At 38.2% G+C, this 9,905-nt stretch overlaps 1 pseudogene; it reads right to left on the bottom strand.

Annotated features, from left to right (window-relative positions):
- Positions 1-8,455: 8,455 nt before the first annotated feature.
- On the bottom strand, positions 8,456-9,564 carry LOC119505234 (annotated as a pseudogene).
- Between the last annotated feature and the right edge of the window lie 341 nt (positions 9,565-9,905).

Raw genomic sequence — 9,905 nt, forward strand, 5'->3', positions numbered from 1 at the left:
GCAGCCAAGGGAGCCTGTGACAGTTAAGTTTTTGTGTCAACTTGGCCAGGTTATGGTGTCCAGTTGTTTGGTCAAGCAAGCAGTAGCCTGATTCTTATGGTGAAGACATTTTGTGGACTTAAATCATCAGTAAGTTAACTGCATCTATGACTGATTATATCTACAATCAGCTGAGAAGATTGGATGATACTTGTGCCGGTTTGAGTGTATTGTGTCCCCCAAATGCCATTATCTTTGTAGTCTTGTGTGGGGCAGAAGTTTTGGTGTTGGTTAGATTTGCTTGGAGTGTGCCCCACCCAGCAGTGGGAGATAATTTTGATGAGATGTTCCCATGGAGGCGTGGCCCCACCCATTCGGGGTGGGCCTTGATTGGTGGAGCTATATAAATGAGCTGACTCAAAGAGAGAAAAGAGAGTGCAGCTGGGAGTGATGTTTTGAAGAGAAGCAAGCTTGCTGGAGAGGAACGTCCTGGGAGAAAGCCGTTTTGAGGCCAGAGTTTTGGAGCAGACGCCAGCTGCCTTCCTAGCTAGCAGAGGTTTAGAGGACGCCATTGGCCATCCTCCAGTGAAGGTACCCGATTGCTGAGGTGTTACCTTGGACGCTTTGTGGCCTTAAGACTGTAACTGTGTAGTGAAATAAACCCCCGTTTTATAAAAGCCTATCTATCTCTGGTGTTTTGCATTCCACAGCATTAGCAAACTAAAACAATACTTGTTTCATTGTTGAAAGCAATCAGGTGAATATCTTGAAAGCAGAAGTGACGATTACAGGAATCAGAGGGGAGAATTTCTCTCTCTATCTCAACTAGCTAGATTTTACTCAGGAATTCACTGAAAACATTCATTGGAGTTCCCAGCTTATGGACTGTCCCATGGAATTTGGATTTGCACCCAGTAACATGAACTAATTCCTTTTTTAAAAATCTCATGATACTTACATTATATGTCAGCTCTGTTTCACTACAGAACCCTGAATACACAAAGATAATGAATTTGTGCAATATTTGCAATAAATTTCTTTCTAAAAAAATGAAATGTCCAGAAAAAGGGTTGATCCGGGACATTGTTTATGATCTCTCCAAATTGGAGGCAAATCATCAGAGGTATTTGGTAAATTCAAACCCATAAGGGAACCCTATGAATCCATTAACAATGAAACAACTCTAACTATTGACATGAAATTAAAAATTTTTTAATTGAAATAAATTCACATACCATTCAATCATCTAAAATGTAAAACTGTTCACAGTATCATCATACAGTTGTGCATTCATCACAATTTTTAAATTTTCATTGCTCAACAAATAAGAATTAAAATATGAGTAAAAAGAACACCCAAAATGTCCCATACCCCACCTCCCCCATATTATTCATTTACTTTTTGCCCTCATTTTTCTACTTGCCTATACACTGGGTAAAGGTAGTGTGAGCCACAAAGGTTTTCACAAACACATGGTCACACCATATAAGCTATATGGTTATACGATCACATTCAAGAATCAAGGATACTGGATTATAATATCAGATATTTCCTTCTAACTATTCTAATAAATACTAAAAAGGGATATCTATATAATGCATAAGTTACCTCCAGAGTAACTTCACTCCATTTGAAATCTCTCAGCTACTGAAACTTTATTTTGTCTCATTTCTTTTCCCCCTTTGGTCCTGCAGGCTTTCTCAATCACACAGTGCAGGATCCACTTTTCCTTGGGAGTTACATCCCAGATTGCCAGGGAGATTTACACCCCTAGGAGTCATGTCCTACGTAGGGGGGAAGGCAGTGAGTTTACCTGCCAAGTTGGCTTAGAGAGAGGCCACATCTGAGCAACAAAAGAGGTTCTCTGGGGGTGACTCAGCACAATTATGAGTAGGCTTAGCCTGTCATTTGCAGGAACAGGCTTCATAAGGGCACCCCCAAGATCGAGATCTTGGTCTACTAAGCTGGCAGTCCCCAATGCTTGCAAGAATATCAGAAATTCCCCAGCTGGGGAAGTTTAATATTTCCACATTTTCCCCCAGGCCCTCAAGGGGGCTTTGCAAATAAATACTTCTTAATCTTTGCCCAAATTTCTCTGGGTTGTATCAGGGCTTCCTGCTAACCTGTAAAAACAAACCAGATCTCACTCTGTAGTCAAGGTTCCATGTAATTACGGCATTTGAGTAAACTGACCATACAAGTTAAATTACATAGTGTGCTACAGAAAATATGTATTTTGCACCATATAAACATCATTTCCTTTGGTCCCACATAGAAGCCAAAGTTTTTAAAAAAGGGTAGAGTTAATATTCTCTAACCATTAGTCTGATCTACCCCAATCTCAATCAAGTCCATTTAGTTCACATCTCCAATTGAAATCTGATCTCCTTTTCAGCCTCTTTAACAGTTGATTCATGGGGCAGGGCCAACACTCACAGGTGCTGAACTCTTGCTCCGAGTCGCAGGCACCACAAAGACACCCGAAGCTCCAGGGAACAAACATGTCACACACAACAGCTCAGCATCTCAAAATTCAGAAATAACAAACTCATGAATAGATGTGAGTGCTGTAAGAGCTTACAATCTAGGAACCTTTACATAAGCCTTCTCCTTATAACCCATGCTCCAAGATTCAATTCTCAGAGTTTGCACATTATTATTAGTCCATATTAGGGAGGCATTATAATGTTTGCCTTTTCATTGCTGGCTTATTTCATTCAACCTACTGTCCTCATGGTCCATTCACTTCATTGCATACCTCATAACTTCATTCCTTCTTGCTGCTCCCTCATGCAAAAACATTATGTTTGTACATTGATCACTCTAGGTTTCACTAAGTTATAAAGTTCCAGTCTTTATGGTCTATCTTTCCTTCTGATGTCATACATACCCCTAACCTTAATGTTTCAACTTATTCAGTCAACTTTTTTTCAGTGTACTTACCATATTGTGGTACCATCACACAGTATTGTGTTATCCATTTCTAGATCTAGAATTCAGTCCTCTAGAATATTCTATATTCCTGCAACATCAAATGCCTCATTTCTACCATCTCCTGATATCATCATTTCTACACTTTTCTCCAAACCTCTCTCTCCTGTTTTTCCCTGTTTGAAGCACACCCTTTAGTATTTCCTGTAGAGGAGAACTCCTGTTCATGAACTCTTGGAGTGTCTATCTGTAAATATTTTAAACTCTCCCTCATTTTTGAAGGACAATTTTGCTGGATATAGGATTCTTGGTTGGAAGTTTTTCTCTTTCAGTATCTTGAATATATCATACCACTGCCTTCTTGCCTCCATGGTTTCTGCTGAGAGATCTGCACTTAGCCTTATTGAGCTTCACTTATACGTGACGGATTGCTTTTCTTGTTGCTTTCAGACTTGTCTTTGACATTTGATAATCTGATTAGTAAGTTTCTTGCAGTAGTGTATTTGGATCAATTACGTTTAGGGCATGCTGTGCTTTTTGGACCTATAATTTTCTGTCTTTCATGAGAGTTGGGGAATTTTCATTCATTATTTCCTCTATTATCCTTTCTGCAACTTTTCCCTTCTCTTCTCCTTCTGCAACACCTATAACATGTATATGCATGCACTTCGTGTTGTCATTCAATTCCCTGAGACACTGCTCATATTTTCCCATTCTTTTCCCTATCTGTTCCTTTGTGTGTAGGATTTCAGATGTCTGGTCCTCCAGCTCACTGATCCTTTCTTCTGCCTCTCCAAGTCTGCTGTTTTATGTCTCCATTGTATTTTTGTCTCTTCTATTGTGCTTTTCATTCCCCTAAGTTCTGCCACCTGCCTTTTCAAGCTTATGAATTCTTCTATATGATCATCCAGTGTCTTTTTTATATTCTTTTTCTTTTGTCACATTCTCTCTCACCTTGTTCATTTCATTTAAAAGATTTGTTTGAATATCTGCAATTAATTGTTTCAACTCCTGAAACTCAGTTGAGACATTAGTTTTTTCCTTGACTGGGCCATATCTTCCCATTTCCTGTTGTGGCTTGATTTTTTGCTGTCTAGACATCTGATTTTCTTGACTGGTTTATTCTGGAGATTGTTTTCTCTCTTTTGCCTAAGGTTTTCTTGTTGGTTGACTGTAGTCTCTGTGTTTTAATTTTTTCTCTCTGGCCAGTTTTTTGTTTGGCTCTGCCCTCCCCCCCCCACCTAGTCTTCTCTCCAAAGTCAAGTGCCTGCCATAGTCTGCCACAAGGATGGGAGGTAGGCACTGGGAACCCCAGGAAGTTCATTGTGTGTGGTAATACAAATCCACTGGCTTCTAGTGGGGCTCTATTTTCCACTGGCTAGCAATACCTGGGTTTGTTTTGGGGCCCTGCTTTAACAGTTGGGTCTGCCCTATTTCTGAGCCAAAACAGGGCTGGGTTTCTGGACAGGGCACATAGACCAGCTCTTATGCTCCCAATAAAGGGTCTGAAGCATCTGTTGAAAAGTATTTCCTTCCCTTGCACTTACTGAACTGTCCAGCAGGTGATTCTGTTCAGTAACTTAATCATTCTCAGAGGCTGCTTTGCCTGCAAGCACAGACTGTCAGACTCAGCTGGGTGAAACTGCAGGATTCCTATGCCATCACTTTGCCAGCCACAATCTGGCTCAATGTTGGGCTCCATCTGTGGCATCCTCAGCTGACCCAGTACCCCAGGTGCCTCCAAGGCAAGGAAATGGCTGCTGGCTGCTGCTTCCCTCAAGGGTGAGGGAAGGGCTTTCACACCCAGGGCTGGAAACAGCCTCTTTCCATGGTTTCTCATCTTTGTCCCTCACTGATCTGGGCCTTGAAATGTCCTCCACTGTCCACCAGGTCTTCAAACAGTGAGAGTATTTTTCACTGTTGTGAGATTTAAAAATCTGTGCCCCAGCTGGGAGGGTTCTGGTCTGCTGTTTCTGTGCCTTTCCCACACAAAGACCAAGTGAAGAGGAGGGGAAAGGACCAGCTGGTCTGGTGCAGAATATTCCTACTTGATATTTCTTCTCTTTCTTCAACTTGGCATTTGCTGGGTCTTTCTCCAGTCTATATCATCCTCCAGAGTTTCAAACAATTCAAAATTGTCCTTTTTTTTGTCAAATCTCTGCAGAGACATTTTCAGTAGCTGTTTACATCACCATATTAATGACGTCAGTCTTGACATGAAATTTGTTTGGCATGTGAGAGTATTATAGTATAACATTTCATAAGAACAAAAGATAGGAGGATCTGATCAAACTGTTTACAGTGATTGAGGTTAAGATTACAAGTTACTCTTTCCTTCTGCTTTTAAGTTTTCTAAATTTTTGTGATAAGAACTATTTTTATAAAGTATTAAATGTATATGAGAGTGAGCTCAGAAATCTGGGATAAAATAATTTAAAAAGAGGGCCCATAGGATTTATACCAAACTTTCTAAAAAGAACTGACACCAATCTTACTTAAACTCTTCCAAAACATCGAGGAAAATGGAATACTACCCAACTCATTTTATGATACTAACATCAATCTAATACCAAAACCAGGCAAAGATGCTACAAAAAAGGAAAACTACAGGCCTATCTCCCTAATGAATATAGATGCAAAAGTTCTCAACAAAATACTTGCAAGTTGAATCCAAAGACACATTAAAAAAATCATACACCATGACCAAGTGGGGTTCATTCCAGGCATGGAAGGGTGGTTCAACATAAGAAAATCAATCAATGTATTACAACACATTAACAAATCAAAAGGAAAAATCAAATGATCATCTCAATAGATGCTGAAAAACATTCGACAAAATCCAACATCCCTTTGTGATAAGAACAGTTCAAAAGGTAAGAATTGAAGGAAACTTCCTCAATATGATAAAGAGAATATATGAAAAACCCACAGCCAGAATAGTACTCAATGGTGAGAGACTGAAAGCCTTCCCTCTAAGATCAGGAACAAGGCAAAGATGCCAACTGTCACCACTGTTATTCAACATTGTGCTGGAAGTGACAGCCAAGGCAATCTGGCAAGACACAGATATAAAAAGCCTCCAAATTGGAAAGGAAGAAGTAAAACTGTCATTGTTTGCAGACGATATGATCTTATATCTGGAAAACCCCGAGAAATCCATGATACAGCTACTAGAGCTAATAAAGAAATTTAGCAAAGTAGCAGGATACAAGATTAATGCACCTAAATCAGTAATGTTTCTATATGGTAGAAATGAAGAAATTGAAGAGAAACTCAAGAAAAAGATACCATTTTCAATAGCAATTAAAGAAATCAAGTACCTAGGAATAAACTTAACCGAAGATGTAAAAGGACTATACAAAAAAATCTATATAACTCAACTAAAAGAAATAGAAGGGGACCTTAAAAGATGGAAAAATATTCCATAGTCATGGATAGGAAGGCTAAATGCATTTAAATCTCAATTCTACCCAAACTCATCTATAGATTCAATGCAATCCCAATCAAAATTCCAACAACCTACTTTTCAGACTTGGAAAAGCTAGTTATCAAATTTATTTGGAAAGGGAAGATGCCTCGAATTGCTAAAAACACTCTAAAAAAGAAAAACGAAGTGGGAGGACTTACACTCCCTGACTTTGAAGCTTAGTATAAAGCCACAGTTGCCAAAACAGCATGGTACTGGCACAGAGGCAGACATATTGATGAATGGAATTGAATTGAGAATTCAGAGACTGACCCCCAGATCTACAGCCAACTGTTCTTTGATAAGGCCCCCAAAGCCACTGAACTGGGACATAACAGTCTTTTCAACAAATGGGGCTGGGAGAGTTGGATATCCATATCCAAAAGAATGAAAGAGGACCCCTACCTCACACCCTACACAAAAATTAACTCAAAGATCAAAGATCTCAATATAAAAGACAGTACCATAAAACTCCTAGAAGATAATGAAGAGAAACATCTTCAATACCTTTTATTAGGTGGCCACTTCCTAGACTTTACATCCAAAGCACAAGCAACAAAAGGAAAAATGGATAAATGGGAACTCCTCAAGCTTAGAAGTTTCTGTACCTCAAAGGAATTTCTCAAAAACGTGAAGAGGCAGCCAACTCAATGTGAAAAAAGTTTTGGAAACCATGTATCTGACAAAAGACTGATATCTTGCATATATAAAGAAATCCTACAACTCAGTGACAATAGTACAGACAGCCCAATCATAAAATGGGCAAAAACTATGAAAAGACAGTTCTCTGAAGGGGAAATACAAATGGCTGAGATGTTTTGGGTATTGTTTTTTACTTTTATTTTAATTTTTATTCTTATTCTTATTTTTTCAAGTAATTAAAATGTTCAAAAAATTGTGTTGATGAATGCACAACTACATAATGATATTGTGAACTGATTGTACACTTTGGATGATCATATGGTATGTGATTATATCTGAATAAAATTGCATTAAAACAACAACAACAACAAAAAAAAAAAACAAAAACAAAATGAGGGCCCATAGTTTAGTATCATGAAGGATATATTAACAAGGGAATACATATGTGGGAAAGAAATGAATGAATAATTACATAGTGTTGAGATAAGAATTTGACGGAAAATGACCAACTGAGACATTTTCATATTTTACAGTATGTTCCAGTTTGTTAATGCTGCCAGAATGCAAAACACCAGAAATGGATTAGCATTTATCAAGGGGGTTTATTTGGTTACAAAGTTACAATCTTAAGGGCCTAAAGTGTTCAAGGTAAGGCATTAACAATCGGGTACCTTCACTGGAGGATGGCCAATGGCATCCGGAAAACCTCTGTTAGCTGGGAAGGCATGTGGCTGGTGTATGCTTGCTCCCAGGTTGCGTTTCAAAATGGCATTCTCTAAAATGTTGTGTTTGGGGCATTTTGTCCTCTCTTAGCATCTATGGAGCAAACTCCGGGCTAGCATAAGTCTGCTTTCAATGGCCGTCCTCTAAGTGTCTCTCTAAGCTGCAGCTGTCTCCAAAATGTCACTCTCAGTTGCTCTGAGGTCCCTCTGTGAGCTCTTTTTATAGGATTCCAATGAACTAATCAAGACCCACTCTGAATGGGTGGGGCCATGGCAACAGGTTACACCCTAATCAAAGGTATCACTCAGGTGGGTCACATCTCCATGGAAACAATCAGAAGGTTCCAACCTAATCAACACTAATACCTCTGCCTCTACCAGACTGCATTAAAGAATATGGCTTTTTCTGGGGTACATAATATATACAAACTGACACACAGTAAAATTTGAAATGGCTCCAAAATTTAAGTATGAAACAAAATTATAGAAAAACTAATTTTAAAAAAATCCCATGATTACTCTCAAATATGAACTTTCTAATATTTGCAATAAGATTAAAGATTAAAAGTGTGAATTTTCTGATACCAAGTTGGAGCTATTGATAGGTTTTCTAACATTTATTTTATTCATAGGATGCTTCCACTGTTTGAATTCTCTTGTTATGCAAACTCTGAGTTATGAAAAAAACCTTTACACATTTCTTCCATTCATTGGGCTAATCACTATTATGAATTCTCTGATGGTGAAGAAAGTTTGAGCGCCTAGTAAAAGCTTTCCCACAGTTAGTACATTCATAGGGTTTCTCGCCTGTATGCATTTTCTTATGCACAGTGAAATTTGAGTGATAAGTAAAGGCCTTTCCACATTCTTTACATTTATAGGGTTTCTTACCAGTGTGAAGTCTCTGATGTTGAGAAAGATGAACTACAACTAAAGGTCTTTCCACATTCTTTACATTCATAGGGTTTCTCACCAGTATGAATTCTCTGATGCTGAACAAGTTTTGAGTTCCTACTAAAGGCCTTCTCACATTCCTTACATTTGTAAGGTTTCTCACCAGTATGAATTCTCTGATGTTGACTAAGGTTTGAGCTCCTTGTAAAAGCCTTCCCACATTCTCTACATACATAGGGTTTCTCATCAGTATGAATTCTCTGATGCTGAACAAGTATTGAGGTCTTATTTAAAGGACTTCCCACATTCCTTACATTCATAGGGTTTCTCAGCAGTATGAATTATCTGATGTTTTGAAAGACAGGAGCTCCAACAAAATGTATTTCCACATTCCTTACATACATAAGGTTTCTCACCAGTATGCATTATTTTATGTTGAGAAAAGTATGAGATCCAACTAAATGCCTTCCCACAGTCTCTATATTCATAGGGTTTCTCACCAGTATGAATTCTCTGATATCGTAACAGGTTCAAGCCACAACTAAAAGATTTTCCACATTCCTTACATTCATAGGGTTTCTCACCACTGTGACTTTTCTGATGTTTAGTGAGTGCAGAACCACAGCTAAAGGACTTTCCACATTTCCTAGATTCATAGGGCTTCTCACCAGTATGAGTTCTCTGATATTGTCTAAGTTGTGAGCCAGGACTAAAAGTCTTCCCACATTCCTTATTTTCATGTGGTTTTTCTTCATTTTTAATCCTTTGGTGAAGAGTAAGAGTTAGGTGCCTACTGAAAGTAGGTACATCTTCATGGGTGATTATTACTGGGCTGAAATGTGCTTCCTGATATGTCCATTGTCTCTCAAGTTTGTCTTTACATTCCCAGACATCTCTGAAACTTGAGACTGGTCTTCTAATTCTTTCCATTAACTTTAGTTGGAATGATTTTACTTTACTAATTTTTTTCTTTAAAGATATTTTCTTGGTCACAAACTGTGATGCTTTGTCTGAAATGAAACACAAATCAAACAAATATCTTTTTTTTTCTATTCTGGGAGGAATAAAATTTCTTCAGTAGAAAAAGGAAGAATAAACTGAAAGCACTTTCAAATAAGTCTCTAATAATATAAATGAGTAAAACATTTCTAAAATATAGCTGTGCTTTTCAAATAATGAACCACGAAAGTAGAGGTTGAACAAAGGCCATATAGGAAGGCAAAGAAGATGATTAAGGAAAGAGATTAAGTTAATGGTTTTCAAAAATTGGT

Source organism: Choloepus didactylus, chromosome 10 (genome assembly GCF_015220235.1).
Source record: "Choloepus didactylus isolate mChoDid1 chromosome 10, mChoDid1.pri, whole genome shotgun sequence".
Taxonomy (NCBI): domain Eukaryota; kingdom Metazoa; phylum Chordata; class Mammalia; order Pilosa; family Megalonychidae; genus Choloepus; species Choloepus didactylus.